This window comes from Sinocyclocheilus rhinocerous, unplaced genomic scaffold (genome assembly GCF_001515625.1).
Source record: "Sinocyclocheilus rhinocerous isolate Xijiao unplaced genomic scaffold, SAMN03320098_v1.1 scaffold995, whole genome shotgun sequence".
Classification (NCBI taxonomy): domain Eukaryota; kingdom Metazoa; phylum Chordata; class Actinopteri; order Cypriniformes; family Cyprinidae; genus Sinocyclocheilus; species Sinocyclocheilus rhinocerous.
Genome location: NW_015658507.1, coordinates 151,909 through 172,109, shown reverse-complemented (window position 1 = coordinate 172,109; position 20,201 = coordinate 151,909). Strand labels below are relative to the sequence as shown.

Below are 20,201 nucleotides of genomic sequence, written 5' to 3'. Positions count from 1 at the left end.
AAGTAAAAAAAAAAAAACTCCTGACGCCCAGGTCCCAGCCAACACCCAGATGTACATTACCACTGAATTTTATTGAGACATTATTGCTCATCTCATACAAGGCTGTAATCTGTCACATCTGTCATTTAAGAGTATTCCCTCTCCCTCATTCCCTCTAAAATCTCTGTCACGCTCTTAATTATGAATGTGGACTGAGCAATCGCTCTCTCTCTTCACTATTAAGATTCCCTTCCTCCACTTCCTCTTCCTCTCTTTCTCCTCCTCCTCAACTCTGTCTAATCCTCTCTTCTCCTTAGCTCCTCCTCTCAGAACCGCAGGCTGATTACCCAGTTTTGGCAGCAAGTGAGAGTGAATTATTTAAATCTCTGTTAAGCCTGAGAACGTACATCTGTGTGAGAAATACAGTAGATCACACACCAGGGTCGAGGTCAATTCTAATTTAAATTGCAAGTAAAATCCAATTCAAACCACATCAGTAGTAGAGCTGACAATGACACAGAATGTCTTCAATGTTCTTAAGCATTGGAAATGGAGGGGGATATATTTGCAGAAATGTTGCACTATGAAATTTAAATTAAAATAAGATCCTGATTTTATATTATATACTTATATTATACTTATATTATATAGTTATATATTATATACTTATATGTGACCCTGGACCACAAAACCAGTCTTAAAGGAACACTTCACTATTTTTGAAAAAAGCTCATTTTCCAACTCCCCTAGAGTTAAACAGTTGAACGATTCCAGATTTTCAAATAGCTGTATCTCGGCCAAATATTGTCCTATCTTAACAAACCATACATCAATGGAAAGCTTATTTATTCAGCTTTCCGATGATGTATAAATCTCAATTTCGTAAAATTGACCCTTATGACTGGTTTTGTGGTCCAGGGTCACATATTAGGTACATTTAGATTTTTAGTAAGGTTAGAACATTCACATTCATGTGAATGAATATACAGTATATATAGATGCTGTGTTTTCTTTTTGGCCTTTATCTGCTTGGTCTTGTGCAACTTAATTATTTAATATACAAATATTCCATCTCTCATGAAAATTGCATGATTTATAATTATAGATTTTGAACTGTCATCTGTTTATGTCTTTAAGGCAGATGGGATAGGCATGGAATGAGATCTATCAAAGCCCTGGAGTTGCATGGAAATCATTGTTCATGGCCTGTATATAATTATTATTAACTATATAATTATTGAAAATATTTACATTTGTTATTGAAACCATGTTTCTTTTTTACGTTTTAGAAAACGCACTGCAATTATCATGTGGTGTTGTTTTAATATTGATTATTCTTTAACCATTTAATTTCTTTTCTTAAACCATTTATCCAGCAGAAGGAGCAAGTTGAAAACACATTATTATTATTATTATTATTATTATTATTATTATAAATTAGTAGTAGTAGTAGTCATCAGAATTATCACTTATGCACTTGAAAATGAACATGTTGTTATTTGTTTTATCGGAATGCATACAATCTAAATTTAGGTACTCACTCTTTTACTGAAAAAAAAATGTCCCTGGACACGTCTTTATCCTATAGGTGCCCCTGACCTTTCTTTAAAAACCGTCACCCCATTGTCTTCTGCCTTCACTGAATTTCCATCTAAATTCATGAAATCTCCTACTAAGATATTGTGGTTACTGTGGGCTTTTCCCCCAAACAGCAGAGGACTGCATTGTTTGACCATGTCTTTTCTATCAAACACAGAAAATCAAGAATAGAAATGGACTACAACTAGATGTTGACCATGGGGTTTGCACCTCAGGTGATCTTGGCTGTGATTAAAAAGGCAGATGTGGGACTGTCAGAATTTTTGATGGGCTGCATTCACTCCATCTTCATAGAAAGTACATGAAATGCATTTCTGGATTATAGGTAAGCAGACAAAATGATCTGAGCCCTGTAGCTGATTCAAAAAATGGTTCACAGGAAGCCTGTGTTTCATGGGGCCATTCTGTCTGTCATTTCTGTGTCAATCTAGTCTGTCTGTCTGCCTTCTGATGGAATTTAATTAAAACATACAATTTAGAGATTTACCACTAGTTAAAAAAAAAAACTTATAAGTATCTTTTTTTTTTTCAAAATTCAGTGTTAGAATTACTTGAGAACGTTTTTCCAAAATAAAATATGAAATGTTTTTTTTTCCTGTATAACAAAGTCACAGTGTCCCAAACTGACATACAATTTGAATATAATTTATAATTTAAGAAGCCATGTTTTATTTTTTTAAACACTGTATATGCACTACTGCATTATGGATGAGTAAAGTTGTTTTATGAAACAGTAATCATGTGATCAATTTCCTTGCCTGCCAACTCGAGGGACCAGGATGTCTCTGTGATTACAAAGTAATGCTTCACAGAAGCTGATAAAAGGGTTTGAGGTTGACTGGAGAAAAGTACAGTTTTTGTTTATTTGTTCCTCACTAGAAAAAAAAATCAATATCTGGTTGAGATCCTACTTAGTCAAATAATGTATATTTGATGTGTGTGTGTGTGTGTGTGTGTGTGTGTGGTCTCATTGTAATTAGGTTTAGTCATATTAAATTACCTAATAAAACATTTTTACAGTGCCATAAAGTGCTTATAAAGGGCAAAAGGTCATTGTGGATATCTAAGAAGTTAGTCAGAGGTTTAACGTGAATGTCAAATAATCTTTATACTCTGGCAATGATAACAGTACTGCCAGCTAAAGAGCCTCACATAACCACACAATAGAGGGACAGGGATTTAATGGGGAAAAGAGCACTTATCCTCTCGTAATCTCCTCTAATGTAGATTATTATAAAAAAATTTTTAGAGCTAATACTAGAATCTAAAATAAATGCTATCAGTCATATGCATAGGCCTGTCCATGTCTCTCACATTTAGAGCTGATTGCACTGCAAAACAAGAATTTGGATGAGTGGCATTTGAATCATAGCTTGAAGTAAACTGAAGCAAGAGCTTTTCTACCTTTCACTCATGAGGTCTGCCACCCAGGCTGTGTAAATTGGCCTATTCTGAGACCCAGAGAAAAGAGGTTGTGACAGTTCATTGGGAATTTCATTTTTCTGGGTTGTGGAGTGAGATATATATAACACCCGTATTTTTCACCATCCTGACACCTTTGCATCATGTGGAAGCCTTTTTCTCACAGTCTTTTGGAATTCAGCCTCTGGTCAAAACCAACTTTTCTATTGTGTGTTTTTGATCACCTACTAATGCAATAAATGCTTATTTAAACAATATAATGTGTGATTATGTCAGCTCAATGGAGGAAAAAGAGACCAAGGATCGGAGTGATAGAAAGAAATGCCTTCTGCATTGGTACAGGTTCATCCCAGGCAACTGTCTTGGCCTGTTTAAAAGCGTGAGGTAAACCGAGGGCATGCTTGAAATGGAGATGTCTGAAGAAAGGCATTGTGTTTGAATCATAAAACCTGCACTGCATTTTATGCGTGAGAGACTTTATCTACAGAACGTGCTGCACTGTTTTAGAGAGCAATAAAGATGTAAAATATACAATCTGGTTGCTGTCATTTGCCCCAGCTGCTTTGTGTTCTCACAATTTAAAACAGTTCTTAAAACTTTTGTCAAGGAAATAAATAAATGCATTGTGCGTGTTTATATATTGAATGAGGTACAGGAATATATTTGCAAGAATTTGTCTTAAGTTAACGGAATGTGAGTTTTGAATTTTTGCTTCCCAGGACTGCAGAGGCTTTGTTGTTTCAGCAAAAAGAGACAGAGCAGTTTGAAAAACAAACAATAAAGGAATAGTTTGATTTGATGTGATTTTCAAACACTCTATTGTAGGAAACCAGAAGAACTGCTATTACTATTGATATTTTATGAATTAATTAATTAATCATTTATATAGCGCTTTTTATTGTGTATTGCTGTACACCCAAAGTGCTTTACAATCATATGGGGGGATCTCTCCTCAACAATCACCAGTGTGCAGCATCCAAAGTACAACGGCGCCAGTGCACTCACCACACACCAGCTACAGGTGGAGAGGAGAGAGAGATAGAGCCAATTCAGTGGATGGGGATTATTAGGAGGCCATGATTGACAAGGGCCAGCGGAGGGAATTTGGCCAGGACACCGGAGATACACCCCTATTCTTTAGAAGAAGTGCCATGTGATTTTTAATGACCACAGAGAGTCAGGACCTCGGTTTAACGTCTCATCCGAAAGACAGTGCTTTTTACAGTATAGTGTTCCCGTCACTATACTGGGGCACTAGGACCCACACAGACCACAGGGTGAGCACCCCAAGCTGGCTTCACTAGCCTCTTCCAACAGCAACCTAGTTTTCCCAGGAGGTCTCCCATCCAGGTACTGACCAGGCTCAACCCTGCTTAGCTTCAGTGGGCAAACAGTCTTGGGCTGCAGGGTGATATGGCTCTTATAATGTGAAAGAAAGCATGCCAAAAGTGAAAAGTACAGTAAGTTATACAGGTCAAGGTTCATGCAACAAGAAAACACTCCACCAAAGCTCTCAAACAGCATTCAGAAATGTACACTATTGTTCAAACGTTTGTGTCAGTAAGATTTATTATTATTATTATTATTATTATTATTATTTCTTTTTTTCAATTATTTCTTTTTTATGTTTTTTTTATTATAAATTAATAGTTTTTTATTTACAGCATCATTAGTGCATTAAATTGATCAAAAGTTACAGTAAAGAAATGTTTCTTAAGCACCAAAGCATCACTTAAAATTCAGCTTGGCCATCACAGGATAAACTATATTTTAAAACTGAAAACAGTTATTTTAAATTGTAATAATATTTCACAATATTACATTTTAACCCCAAATTTCCATATGCATATTCAAACTTAGAAGAAAATGCATCACAGCAGGTTAGATGTCAGTGATGCCAAATGCAGCCAATTCATGTCTTGTAACAACTGCAACACAGCAAGGTTGAATAAGCAGGAGCTTGAATGAGATATGATATTTTCAGTGAATAAATTTTGGTCTGTTAAATATTGTATGGATTCAAAACTGATAATTTAACGTTGCTTTTTTTCTTTTTTTTTTCTTTTTTCTTTTTTTTTTGTTCTAGGTCACTAGAATATATTTTGATTTTCATAAAACAGACCAGTGTTACCAATCTTCAGAACTCATCTCCTTAAGTGTTCCATGGAAGAAAAAACGACAGGCAGGTGGATAAATGATGACAGAATATTCATCTTTGGGTGAGTTATAACTGTAATTTTTTTTTTTAAATTGTAGTTTGTAGTTGACAGGTTTGACTTGTTTAAGAACATTGTGGCAAAGCATGTTTTTATAGTGCAAATAAGATTTTTTTTCATTTGGAAATAATTCTTGGAAAATGTTCAGTGTTGACGATAAATACCAGCCATTTGCCATGCTCCAAGACTGAACCTGCAGCTTACCAGTAGAAAATAATTTTCCAGAGGCTTCTAATCTGTTGTTAAGTTGTTTTCTCAGAATTCTGACCTCTCAGTAAAATTGTTCTACATCAGACGGTAGAGCACTTAACCTAATGATGCAAAGCAGCTTTTTGTGAAATACCACTGGAAAAACACCCACAGACCAGCCAGTCTCAGTCTATTCGTTCAGCTCTGTGTGTTTCAGCGAAGAGTGATGTAGACTATCCGTTTCTCCAGAGAGGTCTAGTTGAGCTGTCTGGAAATTGGCTTGTTCTGCTGACCTTTTGCTTTGATTAATGCACCCAGTAAAATTGTTCTACATCAGACGGTAGAGCACTTAACCTAATGATGCAAAGCAGCTTTTTGTGAAATACCACTGGAAAAACACCCACAGACCAGCCAGTCTCAGTCTATTCGTTCAGCTCTGTGTGTTTCAGCGAAGAGTGATGTAGGCTATCCGTTTCTCCAGAGAGGTCTAGTTGAGCTGTCTGGAAATTGGCTTGTTCTGCTGACCTTTTGCTTTGATTAATGCACCTGTGCTGCCCCACTTCATTGGTGGTTAAAACTCCTCGACCGCAAAGCACGGATGTGATGGGCTCTTTCCCGTTGGCCCTGTCTCATACTGAGGGACCTGATATTCATCTAATGCAGTTATGTTAGAAACTCACTGGAAAGCAGCACGCTAACAATAACCACTTTTTATCCCCTCTTTATCGTAAAACGCTAAGTGCTTTTTCACAGATACAACAAATGATTAAAAGAAGTGTGCGGAACATCTGTTAAAAGGCACAATGATTTGGGCTAGTGTGTAAGAGGATTTGTGAAAAAAATAAAGGCTTTAAACATCTGATTAACAGCTGTGTCTGATTCTAAGTGCTCGGAGGAATATTCCTCATTCCTGGATAATCCTGTTGATCTGACCCTGATAACGTGAAATATTTACAGAGCTCACAAGGCAGCACTGTATTGATATTCTGCATATAGGGTTTGTTCTGATGCAGTGTCACTAACCTCTCTTTTTCCCCTCATAGATATATTCCAGATATATATACAATTATTAACTTTTAAAGCTGGCTTGAAATGGAAAGATGAGTCAAAGACTTGTAGAGGTCCGGTAAAATGGCATGGTTGCATCAGAAAGTGTTTTTTTTCACCTTTGGGTCTACACTCTTAAAAATAAAGGTGCTTCAAAAGGTTCTTCAAGCGATGCCATAGAAGAACCATTTTTGGTTCCACAAAGAACCATTCAGTCAAAGGTTCTTTAAAGAACCATCTCTTTCTTACCTTTTTGTAATCTGAAGAACCTTCTTTCGCCACAAAGAACCTTTTGTCAAACAGAAAGGTTCTTCAGATGTTAAAGGTTCTTTATGGAACCATTTAGACAAAAAGGTTCTTCTATGGCATCGTGAAGCACCTTTATTTTTAAGAGTGGTGGTACGTTAGTTTCAAATGTGATAGAGCATTAACCTTATAGCGCCACTCACCGGCCATTTTCTTTCCGAACTGCTGTGATATGTAAAACAACCAAAGTAATAAAGCGTTGCCCAGATTCATGTAAAATTTGATTTGAATAAAACGGGAAAACACTTTTAATGCCATTCACTTGACTTTTCGTTTTGAAAGTGTGAAATGTGCAAGAACCGAAGTAATATAATTTTCCAACATTGTCGCCATAGGCACGTTTTTCCAATCAGATACTTTTCCAATATTTTCTAAATATATCTTATTGTGAACAATTCATCCATGCATTTTTCTTTTTATTTGTTTTGACCTCATAATTTTTTAGCAAAATGTCATAACTTAGTCTTCTAGCGAAACAGAAGACCTCTCTCTGGTGACATTCTGTAGGCTATACCAGAATTTTAGTCTGCAATAATTTAGTCCACTTAAACTCCACACCTTTCTTACAATCGACCCAAAGTACTCTTTCTGAATCAACAACCAAAACATAGAGCTAAGTCCCTGCCCTACTTTTTTTTTCTTGTCCAATAATCTATTTCACTCAGATGTAGAGTATGTCACAATACAGAAGAAAAGATCTGCCGCTATCCATTTCATCTTGACTTTAATATTGGCTTGACTGAATGAGATGGGTATTCCCATTTTGTAATCAGCGATTACAGGTTTTTGAATGAGCAATTTAAATTTTTTATCCTGTTTCAATTATTTTAATCTTTTGACAGCCCTAATACTTTCATTTTACAGTCATTATTTCTATTTCGTTTGTAGGTTTAACGAGGCAAAATCTTTCAAAGGACACCTGAAACCTAGGGGTATCGATAAAACTCCAACGGTAACACTTTCGTTTAGGGACTAATTCTCACTATTAACTAGTTGCTTATTAGCATGCATATTACTAGCATATTGGCTGTTTATTAGCACTTATAAAGCACATATTAATGCCTTATTCTGCATGACCATATTCTAGACCCCTTAACCCTACCCTATACCTAAACATAACAACTACCTTACCAACACTTAATAAACAGCAAATTAGGAATTTCTTGAGGCAAAAGTCATAGTTAATAGTTAATTAATAGTGGGAATTGGACCATTCAACTAGAATTCAACTAATTCAGCCCAAACTGCTTGATATAAACTTCATTCAAGATCATTATAGCAGACCAGGTAAGCTACAGCTGTGGTCAAAAGTTTACATACACTTTGCAGTATCTGCAAATTGTTAATTATTTTACCAAAATAAGAGGGATCATATAAAATGCATGTAATTTTTTATTTAGTACTGACCTGAATAAGATATCTCACATAAAAGACGTTTAGATATTGTGCACAAGAGCAAATAATAGTTGAATTTATAAAAATGACCCCATTCAAAAGTTTACATACACTTGATTCTTAATACTGTGTTGTAGTGCATTTTTCTGGATTGTCCCTCGTTTTTTTTTTTTTTTTTTTTTTTTTTGTCATGTTATAGTTGTTCATGAGTCCCTTGTTTGTCCTGAACAGTTAAACTGCCCACTGTTCTTCAGAAAAAAATCCTTCAGGTCCCACAAATTCTTTGGTTTTATAGCATCTTTTGTGTATTTGAACCCTTTCCAACAATGACTGTATGATTTTGAGGTCCATCTTTTCACACTGAGGACAACTGAGGGACTCATACGCAACTATTACAGAAGGTTTAAACTGTGACTGATGCTCCAGAAGGAAAAATGCCAGGGGGTGTAAACTTTTGAACAGAATGAAGATTTGTTTTAACATTATTCTTTTGCAATATATATATATTGATATTAGAAGCCAGTCCGTTTTTTCCAACAAGTATCTCAAACCAGAGTGAAGTTTAAGACCTTCTGCCCTGGACATTAGATAAGATCACTCATGTTAGATTAAATGCACAAATACACCTGAGCTGGACAAGTTTGGAATCCAATTACCTGCAGTGCAATTTCCAAATTGGATTCACCTGACTAGAGACTCCATATATAGGACTACTGCCCCTTCAAATTACCCAGCCATCCTGTCTCTGGTGTCGGCTAGAAGACCAGAATTAGGGACTCAGGAATGGATAATCTTGTTTGCTTTTTCCTCTCTTGTATTATGACAAATTAAAGAGGTCTGAAAGCCATATTTCTCAGAGTGCCTCCTTAGCTTGTTATTACCTAACAGAATGAGGAATTGATTAGTATTGATTTACTGTCACGCATTCACTCGGTTGCGGTAAGACCGGCAAGGACCTGGACTAAAGGTGAACTCATGTTCTGGTTAAAGTATCAGACCACGGAAAAATAAAATTAGACTTCATTCACATCTCTTGTACTAGGACTTTTGCTCATGGATACCATTTACTGGAGGTCAAAGCTGAAGGGCAAAAGTTCTTTGTTTTTTGACCCTACCAACAGTTACGGCATTCAGTGATGTTCGATTGGTGAATATGCTCTCAAATAAAGGCTTTTTTGCCATCTAAACCTTTTAAAAAGCATATCTGCAAGAGTAGTGAGTCTTTGCCAGAGAATGTAAGGTGAGCAAGGTTAGACTGTATAATTCTCTTCGGCTGAAGTTCAGTGGCTCAGACATGTTCCCCTCTGGCCTTATAGGAAATGAAGACAGCATTTATTGTCCAAATTCCTGTCAGCTCTCTCTGATCCTCCAGCTAAGATAGGAGATACGGTCTGTTAGCCATTAGAGACTTTTTTGTGAATTTCGGTTCCAATTTTGGCTGTGTTTTTTGTTGTTGTCATGGCGACAGGATGAGTGGGTTTTTAGGGAGCATTCTCTAGTAAACAAACCATTCCCTCTGGTTCAGTGTGGTGGGTAAGTGTGGAACGGTGATGTTTTGAGATGTACGAACACAGATGGTGATGGATACGAACAGGCTGATGAAGGTAGCATGAATTCTCATTTCCTTTTCATTACCAGGGCATACGAGGTAAAAAAAAAAAAAAAAAGTAATTTCCACTTTCTTGGAGCTTTCTTACGCTCCACTTCTTTAAAGAAGGTGGAATGAAACAATGGGTTGTGAACATCATTTATTGCATGGGTAATCACCATGAATGTGTTTTTATTTCCCTCTTTCTTTTCTTTTTTGCAGGCTGTGCATGTATGCTCTTGGAAATCATCTGTTCTTGAACATTATCATGGCTTGACACAAGATTCCATTTGGATTACCACACAAATTTTTTATTTGCTGAGCTTTTAATATCTGTAAAGACTATACATGAGATTTATGACTGCTTATTTGGCATTATGGTTGGTTTAATTCCAGTCCAACCATTCCAGTAATGGATTGGAATGCCTTGTGGTTGGATCCCAGTGGATTCCACAACTCAATCAAGGGTAAGTAACGTAGAACGCTACACTAATGTTCCCTATCGAGGGAAGTACTCTACTTCTCGTGGAAACAAACATGTTTTATCACAAATTAGATTATATTTAGGCCAAGCGTTCAAGACTAAGTCTAGAATGAATTGTTTTATGGAAATGAACTCCTGTCGGTATGTTTTAGAATCTAACTGGAGCTAATACGTTCTTAAACAAATGAACAAGCCTGAACGATTTTAGCGAATATATTCAGTTTGTCAGTAAAATGCAGGCTTAATGCATATTGCTTTGGCTCTTTTCCCTTACATGCATCTAAATAAATGGTTCCACTTTGCGGTAAGTTTCACACTCATTAGGGTTCTCTTTGATCCGGAGTTCTTTGTAGTTTTACCACTTTTAAAGTGTATTGTTGTGTAATACGCACATGAATTCATTATTGGGACCCTTATATGGTGTCTGCGGTGGAAGATATTTTGATATTCAAGTGGTGCCTCATTATTGATTTCCTTCTTGGCTTGCATTGCACATGGGCTGTTCAGTTAATGTGGCCTTTAGAGGAGAAAAGCACTGCTAATGATACACAAACAAGCTTGTAGGTCATATTATGTCAAATGATCTTGATGGATTTTACACGAATATGCCTGCAGAGCGCAAATATACGAGCATTAAAGATGAAACAATATACATAATTGGTCCCTGGCGATCACATCTGATCACATCCTCATCAGCTTGTGCTAAAATGAGTTGTTCGGTCATGTTGGGGCTAGCAGCTCTGAAACTCCCCAAGCGATCTGTTTGAATGGTTTATCACAAACAGAACTCAATGATTTTTGAGAAATAGATATGTTGTGCATAAAACTTTTGCAGAGTTCATCTTATTGTAAAATGTGTGAAGATTTTCTGCACGTCAGAATGCAAGAGTGCAAAAGTGAAAACATATCCAAGTCACATTTCTCCCCAAATAAAAATAAGGAAAGGATTGTGAAAAATTAACTGGTCAGTGCAAAGGAAAAGTGCAAAGTCTTTTCACTCAAACTGCAGTCAGTCTGTAGTTATTGAAAAACTTATACCAACCGTACCAACGATTATTGGTACCAATATTATAACCTTTGTTGAATGGAAATAATAAACTTAATTTCCTGTAGTTATTTATTTATTTTTGTACCATTTATAAAATATATTTGCAAATAATTTGACTATTTTTTTATTTAAATCATCAATTACAGGCAGTACAACAAATACTGCTGTAATATATAGTATAAATACTTCACAATTTGAATTAGTCGTTTTCCACACTACATGATTTATTTATTTATTGCCTCTGAATAATGAAAAGAGGGTGGCTGCTTAAAGGGATAGTTCATCCAAAAATGAAAAATAATTCTGTCATCATTTACTCACCCTCAAGTTGTTCCAAACCTTAATGAGTTTCCTTTTTTCTTCTTCTTCTCCATACTATGGAAGTCAATGGGGACCAGCAACTGTTTGGTTACCCACATTCTTCAAAATATGTTCTTTTATTTTCAACAGAAGAAAGAAACTCATACAGGTTTGGAACTACATGAGGGTGAGTAAATGATGACCGAATTTTCATTTTTATAGGTTAACTATCACTTTAAGTAGCAAGACAATAATATTACAATAATGTCAGTAATTCAGCTCATAAATGGTATTTATTTCACCTTGACTAAAGATGGATCTCCCAGGACCTCTTGAAGTCTTTGTATTCTATGGCCCACAATGACCCTCTTCTTGTGTGATCCATACATTATTAGAGAGCATTCACCCTGTATCCAACCCTTTCATGTTAACGTCCTTCTAAATTATTTATCTTTTGTCCTCCCTCTCTCTCTACCTCTCTCATTTTTTTTCCTCCTCTCGCACACAAATCAAAGGCTTTTTCCCAGGGGACATTCTGTGACTTACAAGCTACCTTCTCTATATTGTTGTGGCTGGGGGTTTTCTGTGACACATTGCCAACACATTAAGCTTTCTTTAGGACAGCAGACTTCAGTGGCTCTGTTATTGCATGCCCGTTTAGTGATAAAACATGTGTAGTGCTATTACTGAGAGAGATGCAGAACTACATCTGAATGCAGAACACAAACATCCTTATTGCCACTCACACTTCCTCCCTCAAAAACAGGTCAGTGGGATAGCACAAGAGTCATTGGTGTGCTGCCCCATATTGGTTGGGATCTTTCAAAGTTCAAGTCTTTTCTTATCATATTCTGGGGTTTAAATACACAGTGATATTAACATGAGAGTTTTGTAGCTTTGAGTCCATGTGTGTTAGCTTTGAAGACCATAGTTTTCAGTTGTGGCTTATATAAATCATATGGTCTATTACAGAAAGAAACTGTACAAGCCAAAGTTCCTGTTTCAACACGAAATACTATATGACAGAGAACTGTGTGAACTTGTTATGCATTCACATGATCTTTAAAAGCTTTTGGTAACTGAGCAATTTTATTTGAAGTGTTAGCAACAATATTTTATAACAGTGAAGCTGAATCGTGTTCAAATGTTGAATCAGCGCTCAATTCCTTTTCTCGAATTCCAGTGCAAATCTGTCTGACAAAAGAAACAAAAACCTGCTAATCAGGATTTTTATTAGGCCTCATTTACATTGCAGGTCTTGATGCCCAATTCTGATTTGTTGCCTATATCCGATTTTTTTTGGCTGTCCGTTTACACGTTCTTTCAATTGTGACCCATATCCGATTCATGTGTTTACACTTGCCATACCATCTGAAACATCGCGCATGCGTTGTTGTCATTTACCGCCTCAACATGTGCTTCCATCTGAGACTAATGTGACCTGTGCTGACAAAACGAGTCACAATGAGCAATTAAAAAAAAATACATTCTCCATTAAAAGACCTTCAAAATTATGATTTGTTGGAATCGGACAAAAAATGACTGAACTACACCCGTTTGAAGTCCATAGAGTGAAATCATCCGTCTTTTCTTATTATTAATTACTATATTAATAATCACAATACAGCTATTTTTTAAAAAAAAAAAAAAAAAAGTAATTTCCACTTTCTTGGAGCTTTCTTACGCTCCACTTCTTTAAAGAAGGTGGAATGAAACAATGGGTTGTGAACATCATTTATTGCATGGGTAATCACCATGAATGTGTTTTTATTTCCCTCTTTCTTTTCTTTTTTGCAGGCTGTGCATGTATGCTCTTGGAAATCATCTGTTCTTGAACATTATCATGGCTTGACACAAGATTCCATTTGGATTACCACACAAATTTTTTATTTGCTGAGCTTTTAATATCTGTAAAGACTATACATGAGATTTATGACTGCTTATTTGGCATTATGGTTGGTTTAATTCCAGTCCAACCATTCCAGTAATGGATTGGAATGCCTTGTGGTTGGATCCCAGTGGATTCCACAACTCAATCAAGGGTAAGTAACGTAGAACGCTACACTAATGTTCCCTATCGAGGGAAGTACTCTACTTCTCGTGGAAACAAACATGTTTTATCACAAATTAGATTATATTTAGGCCAAGCGTTCAAGACTAAGTCTAGAATTAATTGTTTTATGGAAATGAACTCCTGTCGGTATGTTTTAGAATCTAACTGGAGCTAATACGTTCTTAAACAAATGAACAAGCCTGAACGATTTTAGCGAATATATTCAGTTTGTCAGTAAAATGCAGGCTTAATGCATATTGCTTTGGCTCTTTTCCCTTACATGCATCTAAATAAATGGTTCCACTTTGCGGTAAGTTTCACACTCATTAGGGTTCTCTTTGATCCGGAGTTCTTTGTAGTTTTACCACTTTTAAAGTGTATTGTTGTGTAATACGCACATGAATTCATTATTGGGACCCTTATATGGTGTCTGCGGTGGAAGATATTTTGATATTCAAGTGGTGCCTCATTATTGATTTCCTTCTTGGCTTGCATTGCACATGGGCTGTTCAGTTAATGTGGCCTTTAGAGGAGAAAAGCACTGCTAATGATACACAAACAAGCTTGTAGGTCATATTATGTCAAATGATCTTGATGGATTTTACACGAATATGCCTGCAGAGCGCAAATATACGAGCATTAAAGATGAAACAATATACATAATTGGTCCCTGGCGATCACATCTGATCACATCCTCATCAGCTTGTGCTAAAATGAGTTGTTCGGTCATGTTGGGGCTAGCAGCTCTGAAACTCCCCAAGCGATCTGTTTGAATGGTTTATCACAAACAGAACTCAATGATTTTTGAGAAATAGATATGTTGTGCATAAAACTTTTGCAGAGTTCATCTTATTGTAAAATGTGTGAAGATTTTCTGCACGTCAGAATGCAAGAGTGCAAAAGTGAAAACATATCCAAGTCACATTTCTCCCCAAATAAAAATAAGGAAAGGATTGTGAAAAATTAACTGGTCAGTGCAAAGGAAAAGTGCAAAGTCTTTTCACTCAAACTGCAGTCAGTCTGTAGTTATTGAAAAACTTATACCAACCGTACCAACGATTATTGGTACCAATATTATAACCTTTGTTGAATGGAAATAATAAACTTAAATTCCTGTAGTTATTTATTTATTTTTGTACCATTTATAAAATATATTTGCAAATAATTTGACTATTTTTTTATTTAAATCATCAATTACAGGCAGTACAACAAATACTGCTGTAATATATAGTATAAATACTTCACAATTTGAATTAGTCGTTTTCCACACTACATGATTTATTTATTTATTGCCTCTGAATAATGAAAAGAGGGTGGCTGCTTAAAGGGATAGTTCATCCAAAAATGAAAAATAATTCTGTCATCATTTACTCACCCTCAAGTTGTTCCAAACCTTAATGAGTTTCCTTTTTTCTTCTTCTTCTCCATACTATGGAAGTCAATGGGGACCAGCAACTGTTTGGTTACCCACATTCTTCAAAATATGTTCTTTTATTTTCAACAGAAGAAAGAAACTCATACAGGTTTGGAACTACATGAGGGTGAGTAAATGATGACCGAATTTTCATTTTTATAGGTTAACTATCACTTTAAGTAGCAAGACAATAATATTACAATAATGTCAGTAATTCAGCTCATAGATGGTATTTATTTCACCTTGACTAAAGATGGATCTCCCAGGACCTCTTGAAGTCTTTGTATTCTATGGCCCACAATGACCCTCTTCTTGTGTGATCCATACATTATTAGAGAGCATTCACCCTGTATCCAACCCTTTCATGTTAACGTCCTTCTAAATTATTTATCTTTTGTCCTCCCTCTCTCTCTACCTCTCTCATTTTTTTTCCTCCTCTCGCACACAAATCAAAGGCTTTTTCCCAGGGGACATTCTGTGACTTACAAGCTACCTTCTCTATATTGTTGTGGCTGGGGGTTTTCTGTGACACATTGCCAACACATTAAGCTTTCTTTAGGACAGCAGACTTCAGTGGCTCTGTTATTGCATGCCCGTTTAGTGATAAAACATGTGTAGTGCTATTACTGAGAGAGATGCAGAACTACATCTGAATGCAGAACACAAACATCCTTATTGCCACTCACACTTCCTCCCTCAAAAACAGGTCAGTGGGATAGCACAAGAGTCATTGGTGTGCTGCCCCATATTGGTTGGGATCTTTCAAAGTTCAAGTCTTTTCTTATCATATTCTGGGGTTTAAATACACAGTGATATTAACATGAGAGTTTTGTAGCTTTGAGTCCATGTGTGTTAGCTTTGAAGACCATAGTTTTCAGTTGTGGCTTATATAAATCATATGGTCTATTACAGAAAGAAACTGTACAAGCCAAAGTTCCTGTTTCAACACGAAATACTATATGACAGAGAACTGTGTGAACTTGTTATGCATTCACATGATCTTTAAAAGCTTTTGGTAACTGAGCAATTTTATTTGAAGTGTTAGCAACAATATTTTATAACAGTGAAGCTGAATCGTGTTCAAATGTTGAATCAGCGCTCAATTCCTTTTCTCGAATTCCAGTGCAAATCTGTCTGACAAAAGAAACAAAAACCTGCTAATCAGGATTTTTATTAGGCCTCATTTACATTGCAGGTCTTGATGCCCAATTCTGATTTGTTGCCTATATCCGATTTTTTTTGGCTGTCCGTTTACACGTTCTTTCAATTGTGACCCATATCCGATTCATGTGTTTACACTTGCCATACCATCTGAAACATCGCGCATGCGTTGTTGTTATTTACCGCCTCAACATGTGCTTCCACCTGAGAATAATGTGACCTGTGCTGACAAAACGAGTCACAATGAGCAATTTAAAAAAAATACATTCTCCATTAAAAGACCTTCAAAATGATGATTTGTTGGAATCGGACAAAAAATGACTGAACTACACCCGTTTGAAGTCCATAGAGTGAAATCATCCGTCTTTTCTTATTATTAATTACTATATTAATAATCACAATACAGCTATTTTTTATTTTATCTTTGCTATTATAAATAAGAACAGATGCAAAAAAAAAAACAAAATAGCCTAGAAAGAAAGAAATAATGCATTACCTTTATCATTTTATATTCTAAACTAAAGCATTCATGTACGAAAAACAAATAAACAAATGTAAAATTAACTTAAGTGTGTTCTTTACAAATAAATTGATTATTAAAACTACAAAAGCAGTTCAATGAAGTGCAGCGAGTGATTCCCTCTTTTCTTTTATTGTTAGATTAACATGTCATTAATGATACAGACGTCCATAGGCGGAGCGTGTGTAAGGCTGGGGGCCACGGGGTCTTGGGGCAAAAATGACACTGAATTGGACAAAAATGCCCCTGCACAAACAAATTAAATCTATTACGTCTGTTGCCAACAAAGTGTAAATTAATAAAAAAGTGTCGACTGCGCATTGAATTAGGATCTGCTCATGTTTCACCGTATTTCATTTTTGGACAAAAATGCCCCTGCACAAACAAATTAAATCTATTACGTCTGTTGCCAACAAAGTGTAAATTAATAAAAAGTGTCGACTGCGCATTGAATTAGGATCTGCTCATGTTTCACCGTATTTCATTTGAGGCGTTTTTACAGTAATGCGCATTATAACCAATCACACACGATTCTGTTGAGCCTAGGAATGCAATGGCCAATCAGAGACGTTCAGATGAGTCATCGCTGAAACTCATCAGCTTTGTTGAACGCGCGCACGTTCGATGACTGAATTCCGCGAATTCTCTCATCATAAACAATGCGCAGATGTATGTACAATGTAAGTAAGGGATTCATTTCGCAGTGTAGACAGCTTCAGTGATTATAACCATAGTTTTGTTTTTTTGAGAGTGCGATAGATCAAAGTTAATGATAATGTCATTTCTGTAGGCTACATAATTTATTCACCGTTTGAATAACCGTGAAGGAAACGTTATATAATTATCAATTTCTAATGTTTTAATTAAGTTGTAATCACATTAAATACAAATTCAGTCCCATTAAACATATTTTATTAGCCTACATGACACCCATGTCTGGTTCTTGCCTAAAAAGACAGGTTTATGATGTTTGTAGTTAATAGATTTGGCTGCTTTTAGCCTTACCCTGGAGTTGGTTCACCCTCCGCCTATGCAGACGTCTTATAGCCTACTTGTAACGGGGGTATTTAGCCCGTTGTGTAGGGGAAATGGATTACAGCTGCCCTGGAAGTTTGGACAACGAAAGGATCTTGGTCCCCGCTCAATTTGTAAATTGGTAAACCCACAAATTCTCACCTTTTCAAATGATCACCTTCAAACAATCACATTTGTAAACAACAACAACAAAAACAAAGCATACATAATTAAAGCTCACCTCAGACTGAGCACTTATATGAAACGTCCCTTCAAATGTTTACTCACAGTTCACGAGTTACTCACAGTTACTCAAGTTCCATAGTCCACTTGAATTACCACAGTTCCCTGTTTATCAGTTCAGTCACTAAAAAAACAGAAAAAATTTGAGGAATACCGTAGAAGATAAATTAGAGGGCGTTGACTGGACATAGGGTGCGTTGAAATAAACTGAAGATCACGTAGTTTTAAGTGTGTAAGTTCAAAAATTCACTCAGTCTTGTAAAAATACCCCACAGATAAACTGTCTCAAAAAGCATCAAACTGAGATGAATCAATCTTCAAACTTGAATCGGCGGAAAAGTTAAGTCTCTGCATTAACTGCATTATACAGCGATCTCAGTCTCACGTGCTCTGACACGTGCGGGAAACTTAATTGCACGTGAATGGTCCCATTGAAATGTTAGCTCTTGGCGCTGCTTTTCAATCAAAACAACAGAGTTGCAAAATGCAGCAAAAGGACATGCAACAAGTCACTTGATGACAAAAAATCAAGCAGGGTTTTCACTTTAAGCGTACTCACAGCTTCCGTGGCCTTCGATATGTTATTGCATCATTTTAACAGCCAACATATACCACTAGAACAAAACTAAAAAAACTCCTTTCTGCTATGAACTGCGGTTCACTGTACACACTTTCACTTAGTGCTGTCGTCCTTTATTCGACTTAAGCCTCGATAATCTTCCGTTGAAGCAACTTTATCGAACGAACTTCTCGATCACAACGCTGCACTCACTTCTGTGTATGACACACTCATACACCGCGCTCTTCTTCGTCTCTCCCTGCTGCACTTGCAGCACGCGCAAAAAGCGGACCACTCACCAAAATAAAAGTATCCCAAAGATAATCTCTTTTCAAAATAACGGAGCATTGCACAACCCGAACGGCATCCTGGTCCACTCAAACAGCCCAAATGGGGTGGTGACGGCTGTCTTCTCCCTATCTTTCTCACTCACAGCCACCTGGAAATATCCAGCAGTCAAATCCAGTGTAGAGAACAGTTTGGCGTTGCCCAACGCATCCAAGGACTCATCCACCTGTGGAAGCGGATAAGCGTCCTTATACGTCACTTGGTTCAGCTTTCGATAATCGCAGCAGAAACGCACACTGCCATCTTTTTTCATTACGATAACTGCGGGTGATGCCCAGGGGCTGCTGCTCTCTTTGAGGATTCCCTGGGACACCAGGTTCTGGACATGCCTTTTGACTTCTTGAAATATCTGTGGTGGTAGTCTACGATGACGCTGTTTTATCGGTGGTTCTTCGCCAGTAGGGATATCATGCACCACAGCTGTGGTGTAACCATAAACTTGGTCATCTCTGGAGAAGACATCCCTGTTTTTTGATAACAACTCGACGAGCCTTTCACATTGTGCTGGTGTGAGACCTTCATAGTTTACTTCAACTGGAACTGGTGGCTGCATGAGTAAGTTCTTATCAGCCTGAACCTGGTCTTCCTTTAATTCTTTGACATGAAGTACACCGTCATCTTCCTCCAATTCAAGAACATCCTTTGTGACCACCTCTTTTGGCTTAAAAACAGAAGCCACTCTAGATCGGGGTGCAATTCTAACGGTCTTTCCACTCAAGTTCAGCATACGCACAGGGACCTTTCCACAGTCTGTTTTAGCAAGAACGTGAGCCACTAAGAGTCCTTTCGGCAAACTTGTGCCAGCTGCAGTTTCTACTAGCACATTACTCTTCACCCTAGGTGACACTCCACAGCAGCCCTCAAGTACCTTCTCAGAGTGGGGAGGAATAGTGACAGCTTGTCTTCCGGCAATCTTAACATACCCAATCCTTCCGTCAGGCCCTAGATGTCCCGCTTCCTTCTCAACTCTAGCAAGTACCCTCCGGACTTGAGCTTCATCTCGCTGACTATACTTGTCTACCTTTTCCATCCCCTCCATTGAGATGAACAGAGACCGCACGTCATTGAGTATATTCATACCGATGATCCCAGACACTCCTTTCATTTCCTTGACGTCAGGACTTGTGTCAGTCAGAACGAATATACACTTCCTAGGAAGCACTTTTCCCAGACATTCTACATCAGCCTGTAAGCAACCTAAGACAGGAATGTCTAGTCCATTGGCCGCTGTCAGTTTAACCCAGCATGCAGAGGACAACTTTAGCTTTTGCTCCCCAAAGTGCTGTCTGAAGTGTGACTCGGAAATGGTGGACACC

At 37.0% G+C, this 20,201-nt stretch overlaps 1 long non-coding RNA gene across 2 annotated transcripts in view; it reads right to left on the bottom strand.

Moving 5' to 3' along the window:
- Positions 1-2,779: 2,779 nt before the first annotated feature.
- Positions 2,780-20,201, bottom strand: part of LOC107722249 (uncharacterized) — a 28,842-nt gene continuing 11,420 nt past the window's right edge. The window contains exons 3-4 of one of the 2 annotated variants that reach the window (XR_001637792.1): positions 9,742-9,748; positions 2,780-2,791 (exon numbers count right to left, since the gene is read on the bottom strand). This is a non-coding gene — a long non-coding RNA (uncharacterized LOC107722249). Of the gene's footprint in view, positions 2,792-4,349; positions 4,363-9,741; positions 9,749-20,201 lie in introns of those variants that run through there. The other variant, XR_001637793.1, reaches the window with a different exon arrangement.